Source organism: Tachypleus tridentatus, chromosome 3 (assembly GCF_004210375.1).
Source record: "Tachypleus tridentatus isolate NWPU-2018 chromosome 3, ASM421037v1, whole genome shotgun sequence".
In the NCBI taxonomy this organism is placed as follows: Eukaryota; Metazoa; Arthropoda; class Merostomata; order Xiphosura; family Limulidae; genus Tachypleus; species Tachypleus tridentatus.
The window spans coordinates 116,797,166-116,817,342 of NC_134827.1; positions in this window are offsets into that span (position 1 = coordinate 116,797,166).

Consider the following 20,177-nt stretch of genomic DNA (forward strand, 5'->3'; position numbering starts at 1 on the left):
ACATCACAAGTATAGCGTAAAGTTCACTCCTGTAAGAAAACTACAAACATCACAAGTATAGCGTAAAGTTCACTCCTGTAAGAAAACTACAAACATCACAAGTATAGCGTAAAGTTCACTCCTGTAAGAAAACTAGAAACATCACAAGTATAGCGTAAAGTTCACTCCTGTAAGAAAACTAGAAACATCACAAGTATAGCGTAAAGTTCACTCCTGTAAGAAAACTAGAAACATCACAAGTATAGCGTAAAGTTCACTCCTGTAAGAAAACTACAAACATCACAAGTATAGCGTAAAGTTCACTCCTGTAAGAAAACTACAAACATCACAAGTATAGCGTAAAGTTCACTCCTGTAAGAAAACTACAAACATCACAAGTATAGCGTAACGTTCACTCCTGTAAGAAAACTACAAACATCACAAGTATAGCGTAAAGTTCACTCCTGTAAGAAAACTACAAACATCACAAGTATAGCGTAAAGTTCACTCCTGTAAGAAAACTACAAACATCACAAGTATAGCGTAAAGTTCACTCCTGTAAGAAAACTACAAACATCACAAGTATAGCGTAAAGTTCACTCCTGTAAGAAAACTACAAACATCACAAGTATAGCGTAAAGTTCACTCCTGTAAGAAAACTACAAACATCACAAGTATAGCGTAAAGTTCACTCCTGTAAGAAAACTACAAACATCACAAGTATAGCGTAAAGTTCACAAGAAAACTACAAACATCACAAGTATAGCGTAAAGTTCACTCCTGTAAGAAAACTAGAAACATCACAAGTATAGCGTAAAGTTCACTCCTGTAAGAAAACTAGAAACATCACAAGTATAGCGTAAAGTTCACTCCTGTAAGAAAACTAGAAACATCACAAGTATAGCGTAAAGTTCACTCCTGTAAGAAAACTACAAACATCACAAGTATAGCGTAAAGTTCACTCCTGTAAGAAAACTAGAAACATCACAAGTATAGCGTAAAGTTCACTCCTGTAAGAAAACTAGAAACATCACAAGTATAGCGTAAAGTTCACTCCTGTAAGAAAACTACAAACATCACAAGTATAGCGTAAAGTTCACTCCTGTAAGAAAACTACAAACATCACAAGTATAGCGTAAAGTTCACTCCTGTAAGAAAACTACAAACATCACAAGTATAGCGTAAAGTTCACTCCTGTAAGAAAACTACAAACATCACAAGTATAGCGTAAAGTTCACTCCTGTAAGAAAACTACAAACATCACAAGTATAGCGTAAAGTTCACTCCTGTAAGAAAACTACAAACATCACAAGTATAGCGTAAAGTTCACTCCTGTAAGAAAACTAGAAACATCACAAGTATAGCGTAAAGTTCACTCCTGTAAGAAAACTACAAACATCACAAGTATAGCGTAACGTTCACTCCTGTAAGAAAACTACAAACATCACAAGTATAGCGTAACGTTCACTCCTGTAAGAAAACTACAAACATCACAAGTATAGCGTAAAGTTCACTCCTGTAAGAAAACTACAAACATCACAAGTATAGCGTAAAGTTCACTCCTGTAAGAAAACTACAAACATCACAAGTATAGCGTAAAGTTCACTCCTGTAAGAAAACTAGAAACATCACAAGTATAGCGTAAAGTTCACTCCTGTAAGAAAACTAGAAACATCACAAGTATAGCGTAAAGTTCACTCCTGTAAGAAAACTAGAAACATCACAAGTATAGCAAAGTTCACTCCTGTAAGAAAACTATCACAAGCGTAAAGTTCACTCCTGTAAGAAAACTACAAACATCACAAGTATAGCGTAAAGTTCACTCCTGTAAGAAAACTACAAACATCACAAGTATAGCGTAAAGTTCACTCCTGTAAGAAAACTAGAAACATCACAAGTATAGCGTAAAGTTCACTCCTGTAAGAAAACTACAAACATCACAAGTATAGCGTAACGTTCACTCCTGTAAGAAAACTACAAACATCACAAACATATAGCGTAAAGTTCACTCCTGTAAGAAAACTACAAACATCACAAGTATAGCGTAAAGTTCACTCCTGTAAGAAAACTACAAACATCACAAGTATAGCGTAAAGTTCACTCCTGTAAGAAAACTACAAACATCACAAGTATAGCGTAAAGTTCACTCCTGTAAGAAAACTACAAACATCACAAGTATAGCGTAAAGTTCACTCCTGTAAGAAAACTAGAAACATCACAAGTATAGCGTAAAGTTCACTCCTGTAAGAAAACTACAAACATCACAAGTATAGCGTAAAGTTCACTCCTGTAAGAAAACTACAAACATCACAAGTATAGCGTAAAGTTCACTCCTGTAAGAAAACTACAAACATCACAAGTATAGCGTAAAGTTCACTCCTGTAAGAAAACTACAAACATCACAAGTATAGCGTAAAGTTCACTCCTGTAAGAAAACTACAAACATCACAAGTATAGCGTAAAGTTCACTCCTGTAAGAAAACTACAAACATCACAAGTATAGCGTAAAGTTCACTCCTGTAAGAAAACTACAAACATCACAAGTATAGCGTAAAGTTCACTCCTGTAAGAAAACTACAAACATCACAAGTATAGCGTAAAGTTCACTCCTGTAAGAAAACTACAAACATCACAAGTATAGCGTAAAGTTCACTCCTGTAAGAAAACTACAAACATCACAAGTATAGCGTAAAGTTCACTCCTGTAAGAAAACTACAAACATCACAAGTATAGCGTAAAGTTCACTCCTGTAAGAAAACTACAAACATCACAAGTATAGCGTAAAGTTCACTCCTGTAAGAAAACTAGAAACATCACAAGTATAGCGTAAAGTTCACTCCTGTAAGAAAACTAGAAACATCACAAGTATAGCGTAAAGTTCACTCCTGTAAGAAAACTAGAAACATCACAAGTATAGCGTAAAGTTCACTCCTGTAAGAAAACTACAAACATCACAAGTATAGCGTAAAGTTCACTCCTGTAAGAAAACTACAAACATCACAAGTATAGCGTAAAGTTCACTCCTGTAAGAAAACTACAAACATCACAAGTATAGCGTAAAGTTCACTCCTGTAAGAAAACTACAAACATCACAAGTATAGCGTAAAGTTCACTCCTGTAAGAAAACTACAAACATCACAAGTATAGCGTAAAGTTCACTCCTGTAAGAAAACTACAAACATCACAAGTATAGCGTAAAGTTCACTCCTGTAAGAAAACTACAAACATCACAAGTATAGCGTAACGTTCACTCCTGTAAGAAAACTACAAACATCACAAGTATAGCGTAAAGTTCACTCCTGTAAGAAAACTACAAACATCACAAGTATAGCGTAAAGTTCACTCCTGTAAGAAAACTACAAACATCACAAGTATAGCGTAAAGTTCACTCCTGTAAGAAAACTAGAAACATCACAAGTATAGCGTAAAGTTCACTCCTGTAAGAAAACTAGAAACATCACAAGTATAGCGTAAAGTTCACTCCTGTAAGAAAACTAGAAACATCACAAGTATAGCGTAAAGTTCACTCCTGTAAGAAAACTAGAAACATCACAAGTATAGCGTAAAGTTCACTCCTGTAAGAAAACTACAAACATCACAAGTATAGCGTAAAGTTCACTCCTGTAAGAAAACTACAAACATCACAAGTATAGCGTAAAGTTCACTCCTGTAAGAAAACTACAAACATCACAAGTATAGCGTAAAGTTCACTCCTGTAAGAAAACTACAAACATCACAAGTATAGCGTAAAGTTCACTCCTGTAAGAAAACTACAAACATCACAAGTATAGCGTAAAGTTCACTCCTGTAAGAAAACTACAAACATCACAAGTATAGCGTAAAGTTCACTCCTGTAAGAAAACTACAAACATCACAAGTATAGCGTAAAGTTCACTCCTGTAAGAAAACTACAAACATCACAAGTATAGCGTAAAGTTCACTCCTGTAAGAAAACTACAAACATCACAAGTATAGCGTAAAGTTCACTCCTGTAAGAAAACTAGAAACATCACAAGTATAGCGTAAAGTTCACTCCTGTAAGAAAACTAGAAACATCACAAGTATAGCGTAAAGTTCACTCCTGTAAGAAAACTAGAAACATCACAAGTATAGCGTAAAGTTCACTCCTGTAAGAAAACTAGAAACATCACAAGTATAGCGTAAAGTTCACTCCTGTAAGAAAACTACAAACATCACAAGTATAGCGTAAAGTTCACTCCTGTAAGAAAACTAGAAACATCACAAGTATAGCGTAAAGTTCACTCCTGTAAGAAAACTAGAAACATCACAAGTATAGCGTAAAGTTCACTCCTGTAAGAAAACTAGAAACATCACAAGTATAGCGTAAAGTTCACTCCTGTAAGAAAACTACAAACATCACAAGTATAGCGTAAAGTTCACTCCTGTAAGAAAACTACAAACATCACAAGTATAGCGTAAAGTTCACTCCTGTAAGAAAACTACAAACATCACAAGTATAGCGTAAAGTTCACTCCTGTAAGAAAACTACAAACATCACAAGTATAGCGTAAAGTTCACTCCTGTAAGAAAACTACAAACATCACAAGTATAGCGTAAAGTTCACTCCTGTAAGAAAACTACAAACATCACAAGTATAGCGTAAAGTTCACTCCTGTAAGAAAACTACAAACATCACAAGTATAGCGTAACGTTCACTCCTGTAAGAAAACTACAAACATCACAAGTATAGCGTAAAGTTCACTCCTGTAAGAAAACTACAAACATCACACACAAGTATAGCGTAAAGTTCACTCCTGTAAGAAAACTACAAACATCACACACAAGTAAAGCGTAAAGTTCACTCCTGTAAGAAAACTAGAAACATCACAAGTATAGCGTAAAGTTCACTCCTGTAAGAAAACTACAAACATCACAAGTATAGCGTAAAGTTCACTCCTGTAAGAAAACTACAAACATCACAAGTATAGCGTAAAGTTCACTCCTGTAAGAAAACTACAAACATCACAAGTATAGCGTAAAGTTCACTCCTGTAAGAAAACTACAAACATCACAAGTATAGCGTAAAGTTCACTCCTGTAAGAAAACTACAAACATCACAAGTATAGCGTAAAGTTCACTCCTGTAAGAAAACTACAAACATCACAAGTATAGCGTAAAGTTCACTCCTGTAAGAAAACTACAAACATCACAAGTATAGCGTAACGTTCACTCCTGTAAGAAAACTACAAACATCACAAGTATAGCGTAACGTTCACTCCTGTAAGAAAACTACAAACATCACAAGTATAGCGTAACGTTCACTCCTGTAAGAAAACTACAAACATCACAAGTATAGCGTAAAGTTCACTCCTGTAAGAAAACTACAAACATCACAAGTATAGCGTAAAGTTCACTCCTGTAAGAAAACTACAAACATCACAAGTATAGCGTAAAGTTCACTCCTGTAAGAAAACTAGAAACATCACAAGTATAGCGTAAAGTTCACTCCTGTAAGAAAACTAGAAACATCACAAGTATAGCGTAAAGTTCACTCCTGTAAGAAAACTACAAACATCACAAGTATAGCGTAAAGTTCACTCCTGTAAGAAAACTACAAACATCACAAGTATAGCGTAAAGTTCACTCCTGTAAGAAAACTAGAAACATCACAAGTATAGCGTAAAGTTCACTCCTGTAAGAAAACTACAAACATCACAAGTATAGCGTAAAGTTCACTCCTGTAAGAAAACTAGTCACAAGTATAGCAAAGTTCACTCCTGTAAGAAAACTACAAACATCACAAGTATAGCGTAAAGTTCACTCCTGTAAGAAAACTACAAACATCACAAGTATAGCGTAAAGTTCACAAGTCCACTCCTGTAAGAAAACTACAAACATCACAAGTATAGCGTAAAGTTCACTCCTGTAAGAAAACTACAAACATCACAAGTATATAGCGTAACTCCTGTAAGAAAACTACAAACATCACAAGTATAGCGTAAAGTTCACTCCTGTAAGAAAACTACAAACATCACAAGTATAGCGTAAAGTTCACTCCTGTAAGAAAACTACAAACATCACAAGTATAGCGTAAACTCCTGTAAGAAAACTACAAACATCACGTAACGTTCACTCCTGTAAGAAAACTACAAACATCACAAGTATAGCGTAAAGTTCACTCCTGTAAGAAAACTACAAACATCACAAGTATAGCGTAACGTTCACTCCTGTAAGAAAACTACAAACATCACAAGTATAGCGTAAAGTTCACTCCTGTAAGAAAACTACAAACATCACAAGTATAGCGTAAAGTTCACTCCTGTAAGAAAACTACAAACATCACAAGTATAGCGTAAAGTTCACTCCTGTAAGAAAACTACAAACATCACAAGTATAGCGTAAAGTTCACTCCTGTAAGAAAACTAAGAAACATCACAAGTATAGCGTAAAGTTCACTCCTGTAAGAAAACTAGAAACATCACAAGTATAGCGTAAAGTTCACTCCTGTAAGAAAACTAGAAACATCACAAGTATAGCGTAAAGTTCACTCCTGTAAGAAAACTACAAACATCACAAGTATAGCGTAAAGTTCACTCCTGTAAGAAAACTACAAACATCACAAGTATAGCGTAAAGTTCACTCCTGTAAGAAAACTACAAACATCACAAGTATAGCGTAAAGTTCACTCCTGTAAGAAAACTAGAAACATCACAAGTATAGCGTAAAGTTCACTCCTGTAAGAAAACTAGAAACATCACAAGTATAGCGTAAAGTTCACTCCTGTAAGAAAACTAGAAACATCACAAGTATAGCGTAAAGTTCACTCCTGTAAGAAAACTACAAACATCACAAGTATAGCGTAAAGTTCACTCCTGTAAGAAAACTACAAACATCACAAGTATAGCGTAAAGTTCACTCCTGTAAGAAAACTACAAACATCACAAGTATAGCGTAAAGTTCACTCCTGTAAGAAAACTACAAACATCACAAGTATAGCGTAACGTTCACTCCTGTAAGAAAACTACAAACATCACAAGTATAGCGTAAAGTTCACTCCTGTAAGAAAACTACAAACATCACAAGTATAGCGTAAAGTTCACTCCTGTAAGAAAACTACAAACATCACAAGTATAGCGTAAAGTTCACTCCTGTAAGAAAACTAGAAACATCACAAGTATAGCGTAAAGTTCACTCCTGTAAGAAAACTAGAAACATCACAAGTATAGCGTAAAGTTCACTCCTGTAAGAAAACTAGAAACATCACAAGTATAGCGTAAAGTTCACTCCTGTAAGAAAACTAGAAACATCACAAGTATAGCGTAAAGTTCACTCCTGTAAGAAAACTACAAACATCACAAGTATAGCGTAAAGTTCACTCCTGTAAGAAAACTACAAACATCACAAGTATAGCGTAAAGTTCACTCCTGTAAGAAAACTAGAAACATCACAAGTATAGCGTAAAGTTCACTCCTGTAAGAAAACTACAAACATCACAAGTATAGCGTAAAGTTCACTCCTGTAAGAAAACTAGAAACATCACAAGTATAGCGTAAAGTTCACTCCTGTAAGAAAACTACAAACATCACAAATATAGCGTAAAGTTCACTCCTGTAAGAAAACTACAAACATCACAAGTATAGCGTAAAGTTCACTCCTGTAAGAAAACTACAAACATCACAAGTATAGCGTAAAGTTCACTCCTGTAAGAAAACTACAAACATCACAAGTATAGCGTAAAGTTCACTCCTGTAAGAAAACTACAAACATCACAAGTATAGCGTAAAGTTCACTCCTGTAAGAAAACTACAAACATCACAAGTATAGCGTAAAGTTCACTCCTGTAAGAAAACTAGAAACATCACAAGTATAGCGTAAAGTTCACTCCTGTAAGAAAACTAGAAACATCACAAGTATAGCGTAAAGTTCACTCCTGTAAGAAAACTACAAACATCACAAGTATAGCGTAAAGTTCACTCCTGTAAGAAAACTAGAAACATCACAAGTATAGCGTAAAGTTCACTCCTGTAAGAAAACTAGAAACATCACAAGTATAGCGTAAAGTTCACTCCTGTAAGAAAACTAGAAACATCACAAGTATAGCGTAAAGTTCACTCCTGTAAGAAAACTAGAAACATCACAAGTATAGCGTAAAGTTCACTCCTGTAAGAAAACTACAAACATCACAAGTATAGCGTAAAGTTCACTCCTGTAAGAAAACTACAAACATCACAAGTATAGCGTAAAGTTCACTCCTGTAAGAAAACTACAAACATCACAAGTATAGCGTAAAGTTCACTCCTGTAAGAAAACTAGAAACATCACAAGTATAGCGTAAAGTTCACTCCTGTAAGAAAACTAGAAACATCACAAGTATAGCGTAAAGTTCACTCCTGTAAGAAAACTAGAAACATCACAAGTATAGCGTAAAGTTCACTCCTGTAAGAAAACTAGAAACATCACAAGTATAGCGTAAAGTTCACTCCTGTAAGAAAACTACAAACATCACAAGTATAGCGTAAAGTTCACTCCTGTAAGAAAACTACAAACATCACAAGTATAGCGTAAAGTTCACTCCTGTAAGAAAACTACATCACAAGTATAGCGTAAAGTTCACTCCTGTAAGAAAACTAGAAACATCACAAGTATAGCGTAAAGTTCACTCCTGTAAGAAAACTAGAAACATCACAAGTATAGCGTAAAGTTCACTCCTGTAAGAAAACTAGAAACATCACAAGTATAGCGTAAAGTTCACTCCTGTAAGAAAACTAGAAACATCACAAGTATAGCGTAAAGTTCACTCCTGTAAGAAAACTAGAAACATCACAAGTATAGCGTAAAGTTCACTCCTGTAAGAAAACTAGAAACATCACAAGTATAGCGTAAAGTTCACTCCTGTAAGAAAACTAGAAACATCACAAGTATAGCGTAAAGTTCACTCCTGTAAGAAAACTAGAAACATCACAAGTATAGCGTAAAGTTCACTCCTGTAAGAAAACTAGAAACATCACAAGTATAGCGTAAAGTTCACTCCTGTAAGAAAACTAGAAACATCACAAGTATAGCGTAAAGTTCACTCCTGTAAAAAACTAGTCACAAGTATAGCAAAGTTCACTCCTGTAAGAAAACTACAAACATCACAAGTATAGCGTAAAGTTCACTCCTGTAAGAAAACTACAAACATCACAAGTATAGCGTAAAGTTCACTCCTGTAAGAAAACTACAAACATCACAAGTATAGCGTAAAGTTCACTCCTGTAAGAAAACTACAAACATCACAAGTATAGCGTAAAGTTCACTCCTGTAAGAAAACTACAAACATCACAAGTATAGCGTAAAGTTCACTCCTGTAAGAAAACTACAAACATCATATAGCGTAAAGTTCACTCCTGTAAGAAAACTACAAACATCACAAGTATAGCGTAAAGTTCACTCCTGTAAGAAAACTACAAACATCACAAGTATAGCGTAAAGTTCACTCCTGTAAGAAAACTAGAAACATCACAAGTATAGCGTAAAGTTCACTCCTGTAAGAAAACTAGAAACATCACAAGTATAGCGTAAAGTTCACTCCTGTAAGAAAACTAGAAACATCACAAGTATAGCGTAAAGTTCACTCCTGTAAGAAAACTAGAAACATCACAAGTATAGCGTAAAGTTCACTCCTGTAAGAAAACTACAAACATCACAAGTATGTAAGCTACAAACATCACAAGTATAGCGTAACGTTCACTCCTGTAAGAAAACTACAAACATCACAAGTATAGCGTAAAGTTCACTCCTGTAAGAAAACTACAAACATCACAAGTATAGCGTAAAGTTCACTCCTGTAAGAAAACTACAAACATCACAAGAAAACTACAAACATATAGCGTAAAGTTCACAAGTCGTAAAGTTCTGTAAGAAAACTACAAACATCACAAGTATAGCGTAAAGTTCACTCCTGTAAGAAAACTAGAAACATCACAAGTATATAGCGTAAAGTTCACTCCTGTAAGAAAACTAGAAACATCACAAGTATAGCGTAAAGTTCACTCCTGTAAGAAAACTAGAAACATCACAAGTATAGCGTAAAGTTCACTCCTGTAAGAAAACTAGAAACATCACAAGTATAGCGTAAAGTTCACTCCTGTAAGAAAACTACAAACATCACAAGTATAGCGTAAAGTTCACTCCTGTAAGAAAACTACAAACATCACAAGTATAGCGTAAAGTTCACTCCTGTAAGAAAACTAGAAACATCACAAGTATAGCGTAAAGTTCACTCCTGTAAGAAAACTAGAAACATCACAAGTATAGCGTAAAGTTCACTCCTGTAAGAAAACTAGAAACATCACAAGTATAGCGTAAAGTTCACTCCTGTAAGAAAACTACAAACATCACAAGTATAGCGTAAAGTTCACTCCTGTAAGAAAACTAGAAACATCACAAGTATAGCGTAAAGTTCACTCCTGTAAGAAAACTACAAACATCACAAAAACTAGAAACATATAGCGTAAAGTTCACTCCTGTAAGAAAACTAGAAACATCACAAGTATAGCGTAAAGTTCACTCCTGTAAGAAAACTAGAAACATCACAAGTATAGCGTAAAGTTCACTCCTGTAAGAAAACTAGAAACATCACAAGTATAGCGTAAAGTTCACTCCTGTAAGAAAACTAGAAACATCACAAGTATAGCGTAAAGTTCACTCCTGTAAGAAAACTAGAAACATCACAAGTATAGCGTAAAGTTCACTCCTGTAAGAAAACTAGAAACATCACAAGTATAGCGTAAAGTTCACTCCTGTAAGAAAACTAGAAACATCACAAGTATAGCGTAAAGTTCACTCCTGTAAGAAAACTAGAAACATCACAAGTATAGCGTAAAGTTCACTCCTGTAAGAAAACTACAAACATCACAAGTATAGCGTAAAGTTCACTCCTGTAAGAAAACTAGAAACATCACAAGTATAGCGTAAAGTTCACTCCTGTAAGAAAACTACAAACATCACAAGTATATAGCGTAAAGTTCACTCCTGTAAAGAAAACTAGAAACATCACAAGTATAGCGTAAAGTTCACTCCTGTAAGAAAACTAGAAACATCACAAGTATAGCGTAAAGTTCACTCCTGTAAGAAAACTAGAAACATCACAAGTATAGCGTAAAGTTCACTCCTGTAAGAAAACTAGAAACATCACAAGTATAGCGTAAAGTTCACTCCTGTAAGAAAACTAGAAACATCACAAGTATAGCGTAAAGTTCACTCCTGTAAGAAAACTAGAAACATCACAAGTATAGCGTAAAGTTCACTCCTGTAAGAAAACTAGAAACATCACAAGTATAGCGTAAAGTTCACTCCTGTAAGAAAACTAGAAACATCACAAGTATAGCGTAAAGTTCACTCCTGTAAGAAAACTAGAAACATCACAAGTATAGCGTAAAGTTCACTCCTGTAAGAAAACTAGAAACATCACAAGTATAGCGTAAAGTTCACTCCTGTAAGAAAACTAGAAACATCACAAGTATAGCGTAAAGTTCACTCCTGTAAGAAAACTAGAAACATCACAAGTATAGCGTAAAGTTCACTCCTGTAAGAAAACTAGAAACATCACAAGTATAGCGTAAAGTTCACTCCTGTAAGAAAACTACAAACATCACAAGTATAGCGTAAAGTTCACTCCTGTAAGAAAACTACAAACATCACAAGTATAGCGTAAAGTTCACTCCTGTAAGAAAACTAGAAACATCACAAGTATAGCGTAAAGTTCACTCCTGTAAGAAAACTAGAAACATCACAAGTATAGCGTAAAGTTCACTCCTGTAAGAAAACTACAAACATCACAAGTATAGCGTAAAGTTCACTCCTGTAAGAAAACTAGAAACATCACAAGTATAGCGTAAAGTTCACTCCTGTAAGAAAACTAGAAACATCACAAGTATAGCGTAAAGTTCACTCCTGTAAGAAAACTAGAAACATCACAAGTATAGCGTAAAGTTCACTCCTGTAAGAAAACTAGAAACATCACAAGTATAGCGTAAAGTTCACTCCTGTAAGAAAACTAGAAACATCACAAGTATAGCGTAAAGTTCACTCCTGTAAGAAAACTAGAAACATCACAAGTATAAAGTTCACTCCTGTAAGAAAACTAGAAACATCACAAGTAAAGTTCACTCCTGTAAGAAAACTAGAAACATCACAAGTATAGCGTAAAGTTCACTCCTGTAAGAAAACTAGAAACATCACAAGTATAGCGTAAAGTTCACTCCTGTAAGAAAACTAGAAACATCACAAGTATAGCGTAAAGTTCACTCCTGTAAGAAAACTAGAAACATCACAAGTATAGCGTAAAGTTCACTCCTGTAAGAAAACTAGAAACATCACAAGTATAGCGTAAAGTTCACTCCTGTAAGAAAACTAGAAACATCACAAGTATAGCGTAAAGTTCACTCCTGTAAGAAAACTAGAAACATCACAAGTATAGCGTAAAGTTCACTCCTGTAAGAAAACTAGAAACATCACAAGTATAGCGTAAAGTTCACTCCTGTAAGAAAACTAGAAACATCACAAGTATAGCGTAAAGTTCACTCCTGTAAGAAAACTAAAACATCACAAGTATAGCGTAAAGTTCACTCCTGTAAGAAAACTACAAACATCACAAGTATAGCGTAAAGTTCACTCCTGTAAGAAAACTACAAACATCACAAGTATAGCGTAAAGTTCACTCCTGTAAGAAAACTAGAAACATCACAAGTATAGCGTAAAGTTCACTCCTGTAAGAAAACTACAAACATCACAAGTATAGCGTAAAGTTCACTCCTGTAAGAAAACTAGAAACATCACAAGTATAGCGTAAAGTTCACTCCTGTAAGAAAACTAGAAACATCACAAGTATAGCGCGTAAAGTTCACTCCTGTAAGAAAACTAGAAACATCACAAGTATAGCGTAAAGTTCACTCCTGTAAGAAAACTAGAAACATCACAAGTATAGCGTAAAGTTCACTCCTGTAAGAAAACTAGAAACATCACAAGTATAGCGTAAAGTTCACTCCTGTAAGAAAACTAGAAACATCACAAGTATAGCGTAAAGTTCACTCCTGTAAGAAAACTAGAAACATCACAAGTATAGCGTAAAGTTCACTCCTGTAAGAAAACTACAAACATCACAAGTATAGCGTAAAGTTCACTCCTGTAAGAAAACTACAAACATCACAAGTATAGCGTAAAGTTCACTCCTGTAAGAAAACTAGAAACATCACAAGTATAGCGTAAAGTTCACTCCTGTAAGAAAACTAGAAACATCACAAGTATAGCGTAAAGTTCACTCCTGTAAGAAAACTAGAAACATCACAAGTATAGCGTAAAGTTCACTCCTGTAAGAAAACTAGAAACATCACAAGTATAGCGTAAAGTTCACTCCTGTAAGAAAACTAGAAACATCACAAGTATAGCGTAAAGTTCACTCCTGTAAGAAAACTAGAAACATCACAAGTATAGCGTAAAGTTCACTCCTGTAAGAAAACTAGAAACATCACAAGTATAGCGTAAAGTTCACTCCTGTAAGAAAACTAGAAACATCACAAGTATAGCGTAAAGTTCACTCCTGTAAGAAAACTAGAAACATCACAAGTATAGCGTAAAGTTCACTCCTGTAAGAAAACTAGAAACATCACAAGTATAGCGTAAAGTTCACTCCTGTAAGAAAACTAGAAACATCACAAGTATAGCGTAAAGTTCACTCCTGTAAGAAAACTAGAAACATCACAAGTATAGCGTAAAGTTCACTCCTGTAAGAAAACTAGAAACATCACAAGTATAGCGTAAAGTTCACTCCTGTAAGAAAACTAGAAACATCACAAGTATAGCGTAAAGTTCACTCCTGTAAGAAAACTAGAAACATCACAAGTATAGCGTAAAGTTCACTCCTGTAAGAAAACTAGAAACATCACAAGTATAGCGTAAAGTTCACTCCTGTAAGAAAACTAGAAACATCACAAGTATAGCGTAAAGTTCACTCCTGTAAGAAAACTAGAAACATCACAAGTATAGCGTAAAGTTCACTCCTGTAAGAAAACTAGAAACATCACAAGTATAGCGTAAAGTTCACTCCTGTAAGAAAACTAGAAACATCACAAGTATAGCGTAAAGTTCACTCCTGTAAGAAAACTAGAAACATCACAAGTATAGCGTAAAGTTCACTCCTGTAAGAAAACTAGAAACATCACAAGTATAGCGTAAAGTTCACTCCTGTAAGAAAACTAGAAACATCACAAGTATAGCGTAAAGTTCACTCCTGTAAGAAAACTAGAAACATCACAAGTATAGCGTAAAGTTCACTCCTGTAAGAAAACTAGAAACATCACAAGTATAGCGTAAAGTTCACTCCTGTAAGAAAACTAGAAACATCACAAGTATAGCGTAAAGTTCACTCCTGTAAGAAAACTAGAAACATCACAAGTATAGCGTAAAGTTCACTCCTGTAAGAAAACTAGAAACATCACAAGTATAGCGTAAAGTTCACTCCTGTAAGAAAACTAGAAACATCACAAGTATAGCGTAAAGTTCACTCCTGTAAGAAAACTACAAACATCACAAGTATAGCGTAAAGTTCACTCCTGTAAGAAAACTACAAACATCACAAGTATAGCGTAAAGTTCACTCCTGTAAGAAAACTAGAAACATCACAAGTATAGCGTAAAGTTCACTCCTGTAAGAAAACTAGAAACATCACAAGTATAGCGTAAAGTTCACTCCTGTAAGAAAACTAGAAACATCACAAGTATAGCGTAAAGTTCACTCCTGTAAGAAAACTAGAAACATCACAAGTATAGCGTAAAGTTCACTCCTGTAAGAAAACTAGAAACATCACAAGTATAGCGTAAAGTTCACTCCTGTAAGAAAACTAGAAACATCACAAGTATAGCGTAAAGTTCACTCCTGTAAGAAAACTAGAAACATCACAAGTATAGCGTAAAGTTCACTCCTGTAAGAAAACTAGAAACATCACAAGTATAGCGTAAAGTTCACTCCTGTAAGAAAACTAGAAACATCACAAGTATAGCGTAAAGTTCACTCCTGTAAGAAGAAAACTACTAGAAACATCACAAGTATAGCGTAAAGTTCACTCCTGTAAGAAAACTAGAAACATCACAAGTATAGCGTAAAGTTCACTCCTGTAAGAAAACTAGAAACATCACAAGTATAGCGTAAAGTTCACTCCTGTAAGAAAACTAGAAACATCACAAGTATAGCGTAAAGTTCACTCCTGTAAGAAAACTACAAACATCACAAGTATAGCGTAAAGTTCACTCCTGTAAGAAAACTAGAAACATCACAAGTATAGCGTAAAGTTCACTCCTGTAAGAAAACTACAAACATCACAAGTATAGCGTAAAGTTCACTCCTGTTCACTCCTGTAAGAAAACTAGAAACATCACAAGTATAGCGTAAAGTTCACTCCTGTAAGAAAACTAGAAACATCACAAGTATAGCGTAAAGTTCACTCCTGTAAGAAAACTAGAAACATCACAAGTATAGCGTAAAGTTCACTCCTGTAAGAAAACTAGAAACATCACAAGTATAGCGTAAAGTTCACTCCTGTAAGAAAACTACAAACATCACAAGTATAGCGTAAAGTTCACTCCTGTAAGAAAACTACAAACATCACAAGTATAGCGTAAAGTTCACTCCTGTAAGAAAACTAGAAACATCACAAGTATAGCGTAAAGTTCACTCCTGTAAGAAAACTAGAAACATCACAAGTATAGCGTAAAGTTCACTCCTGTAAGAAAACTAGAAACATCACAAGTATAGCGTAAAGTTCACTCCTGTAAGAAAACTAGAAACATCACAAGTATAGCGTAAAGTTCACTCCTGTAAGAAAACTAGAAACATCACAAGTATAGCGTAAAGTTCACTCCTGTAAGAAAACTAGAAACATCACAAGTATAGCGTAAAGTTCACTCCTGTAAGAAAACTAGAAACATCACAAGTATAGCGTAAAGTTCACTCCTGTAAGAAAACTAGAAACATCACAAGTATAGCGTAAAGTTCACTCCTGTAAGAAAACTAGAAACATCACAAGTATAGCGTAAAGTTCACTCCTGTAAGAAAACTAGAAACATCACAAGTATAGCGTAAAGTTCACTCCTGTAAGAAAACTAGAAACATCACAAGTATAGCGTAAAGTTCACTCCTGTAAGAAAACTAGAAACATCACAAGTATAGCGTAAAGTTCACTCCTGTAAGAAAACTACAAACATCACAAGTATAGCGTAAAGTTCACTCCTGTAAGAAAACTACAAACATCACAAGTATAGCGTAAAGTTCACTCCTGTAAGAAAACTACAAACATCACAAGTATAGCGTAAAGTTCACTCCTGTAAGAAAACTAGAAACATCACAAGTATAGCTAGTCACAAGTTCACACTCCTGTAAGAAAACTAGAAACATCACAAGTATAGCGTAAAGTTCACTCCTGTAAGAAAACTAGAAACATCACAAGTATAGCGTAAAGTTCACTCCTGTAAGAAAACTAGAAACATCACAAGTATAGCGTAACGTTCACTCCTGTAAGAAAACTACAAACATCACAAGTATAGCGTAAAGTTCACTCCTGTAAGAAAACTAGAAACATCACAAGTATAGCGTAAAGTTCACTCCTGTAAGAAAACTAGAAACATCACAAGTATAGCGTAAAGTTCACTCCTGTAAGAAAACTACAAACATCACAAGTATAGCGTAAAGTTCACTCCTGTAAGAAAACTACAAACATCACACACAAGTATAGCGTAACGTTCACTCCTGTAAGAAAACTACAAACATCACAAGTATAGCGTAACGTTCACTCCTGTAAGAAAACTACAAACATCACAAGTATAGCGTAAAGTTCACTCCTGTAAGAAAACTACAAACATCACAAGTATAGCGTAAAGTTCACTCCTGTAAGAAAACTACAAACATCACAAGTATAGCGTAAAGTTCACTCCTGTAAGAAAACTACAAACATCACAAGTATAGCGTAAAGTTCACTCCTGTAAGAAAACTAGAAACATCACAAGTATAGCGTAAAGTTCACTCCTGTAAGAAAACTAGAAACATCACAAGTATAGCGTAAAGTTCACCTGTAAGAAAACTAGAAACATCACAAGTATAGCGTAAAGTTCACTCCTGTAAGAAAACTACAAACATCACAAGTATAGCGTAACGTTCACTCCTGTAAGAAAACTAGAAACATCACAAGTATAGCGTAACGTTCACTCCTGTAAGAAAACTACAAACATCACAAGTATAGCGTAAAGTTCACTCCTGTAAGAAAACTACAAACATCACAAGTATAGCGTAAAGTTCACTCCTGTAAGAAAACTACAAACATCACAAGTATAGCGTAACGTTCACTCCTGTAAGAAAACTACAAACATCACAAGTATAGCGTAACGTTCACTCCTGTAAGAAAACTGAAAACATCACAAGTATAGCGTAACGTTCACTCCTGTAAGAAAACTACAAACATCAAAAGTATAGCGTAACGTTCACTCCTGTAAGAAAACTAGAAACATCACAAGTATAGCGTAAAGTTCACTCCTGTAAGAAAACTACAAACATCACAAGTATAGCGTAAAGTTCACTCCTGTAAGAAAACTACAAACATCACAAGTATAGCGTAAAGTTCACTCCTGTAAGAAAACTAGAAACATCACAAGTATAGCGTAAAGTTCACTCCTGTAAGAAAACTAGAAACATCACAAGTATAGCGTAACGTTCACTCCTGTAAGAAAACTAGAAACATCACAAGTATAGCGTAAAGTTCACTCCTGTAAGAAAACTACAAACATCACAAGTATAGCGTAACGTTCACTCCTGTAAGAAAACTAGAAACATCACAAGTATAGCGTAAAGTTCACTCCTGTAAGAAAACTAGAAACATCACAAGTATAGCGTAAAGTTCACTCCTGTAAGAAAACTAGAAACATCACAAGTATAGCGTAAAGTTCACTCCTGTAAGAAAACTAGAAACATCACAAGTATAGCGTAAAGTTCACTCCTGTAAGAAAACTACAAACATCACAAGTATAGCGTAAAGTTCACTCCTGTAAGAAAACTACAAACATCACAAGTATAGCGTAAAGTTCACTCCTGTAAGAAAACTAGAAACATCACAAGTATAGCGTAAAGTTCACTCCTGTAAGAAAACTAGAAACATCACAAGTATAGCGTAAAGTTCACTCCTGTAAGAAAACTAGAAACATCACAAGTATAGCGTAAAGTTCACTCCTGTAAGAAAACTAGAAACATCACAAGTATATAGCGTAAAGTTCACTCCTGTAAGAAAACTACAAACATCACAAGTATAGCGTAACGTTCACTCCTGTAAGAAAACTAGAAACATCACAAGTATAGCGTAAAGTTCACTCCTGTAAGAAAACTAGAAACATCACAAGTATAGCGTAAAGTTCACTCCTGTAAGAAAACTAGAAACATCACAAGTATAGCGTAAAGTTCACTCCTGTAAGAAAACTAGAAACATCACAAGTATAGCGTAACGTTCACTCCTGTAAGAAAACTACAAACATCACAAGTATAGCGTAAAGTTCACTCCTGTAAGAAAACTAGAAACATCACAAGTATAGCGTAAAGTTCACTCCTGTAAGAAAACTAGAAACATCACAAGTATAGCGTAACGTTCACTCCTGTAAGAAAACTAGAAACATCACAAGTATAGCGTAAAGTTCACTCCTGTAAGAAAACTACAAACATCACAAGTATAGCGTAAAGTTCACTCCTGTAAGAAAACTAGAAACATCACAAGTATAGCGTAAAGTTCACTCCTGTAAGAAAACTACAAACATCACAAGTATAGCGTAAAGTTCACTCCTGTAAGAAAACTAGAAACATCACAAGTATAGCGTAAAGTTCACTCCTGTAAGAAAACTAGAAACATCACAAGTATAGCGTAACGTTCACTCCTGTAAGAAAACTAGAAACATCACAAGTATAGCGTAAAGTTCACTCCTGTAAGAAAACTAGAAACATCACAAGTATAGCGTAAAGTTCACTCCTGTAAGAAAACTAGAAACATCACAAGTATAGCGTAACGTTCACTCCTGTAAGAAAACTACAAACATCACAAGTATAGCGTAAAGTTCACTCCTGTAAGAAAACTACAAACATCACAAGTATAGCGTAAAGTTCACTCCTGTAAGAAAACTACAAACATCACAAGTATAGCGTAAAGTTCACTCCTGTAAGAAAACTAGAAACATCACAAGTATAGCGTAAAGTTCACTCCTGTAAGAAAACTAGAAACATCACAAGTATAGCGTAAAGTTCACTCCTGTAAGAAAACTAGAAACATCACAAGTATAGCGTAAAGTTCACTCCTGTAAGAAAACTAGAAACATCACAAGTATAGCGTAAAGTTCACTCCTGTAAGAAAACTACAAACATCACAAGTATAGCGTAACGTTCACTCCTGTAAGAAAACTAGAAACATCACAAGTATAGCGTAAAGTTCACTCCTGTAAGAAAACTAGAAACATCACAAGTATAGCGTAAAGTTCACTCCTGTAAGAAAACTAGAAACATCACAAGTATAGCGTAAAGTTCACTCCTGTAAGAAAACTAGAAACATCACAAGTATAGCGTAAAGTTCACTCCTGTAAGAAAACTAGAAACATCACAAGTATAGCGTAACGTTCACTCCTGTAAGAAAACTACAAACATCACAAGTATAGCGTAAAGTTCACTCCTGTAAGAAAACTAGAAACATCACAAGTATAGCGTAAAGTTCACTCCTGTAAGAAAACTAGAAACATCACAAGTATAGCGTAACGTTCACTCCTGTAAGAAAACTAGAAACATCACAAGTATAGCGTAAAGTTCACTCCTGTAAGAAAACTAGAAACATCACAAGTATAGCGTAAAGTTCACTCCTGTAAGAAAACTACAAACATCACAAGTATAGCGTAACGTTCACTCCTGTAAGAAAACTAGAAACATCACAAGTATAGCGTAAAGTTCACTCCTGTAAGAAAACTAGAAACATCACAAGTATAGCGTAAAGTTCACTCCTGTAAGAAAACTAGAAACATCACAAGTATATGGCGTAACGTTCACTCCTGTAAGAAAACTACAAACATCACAAAGTATAGCGTAAAGTTCACTCCTGTAAGAAAACTAGAAACATCACAAGTATAGCGTAAAGTTCACTCCTGTAAGAAAACTAGAAACATCACAAGTATAGCGTAACGTTCACTCCTGTA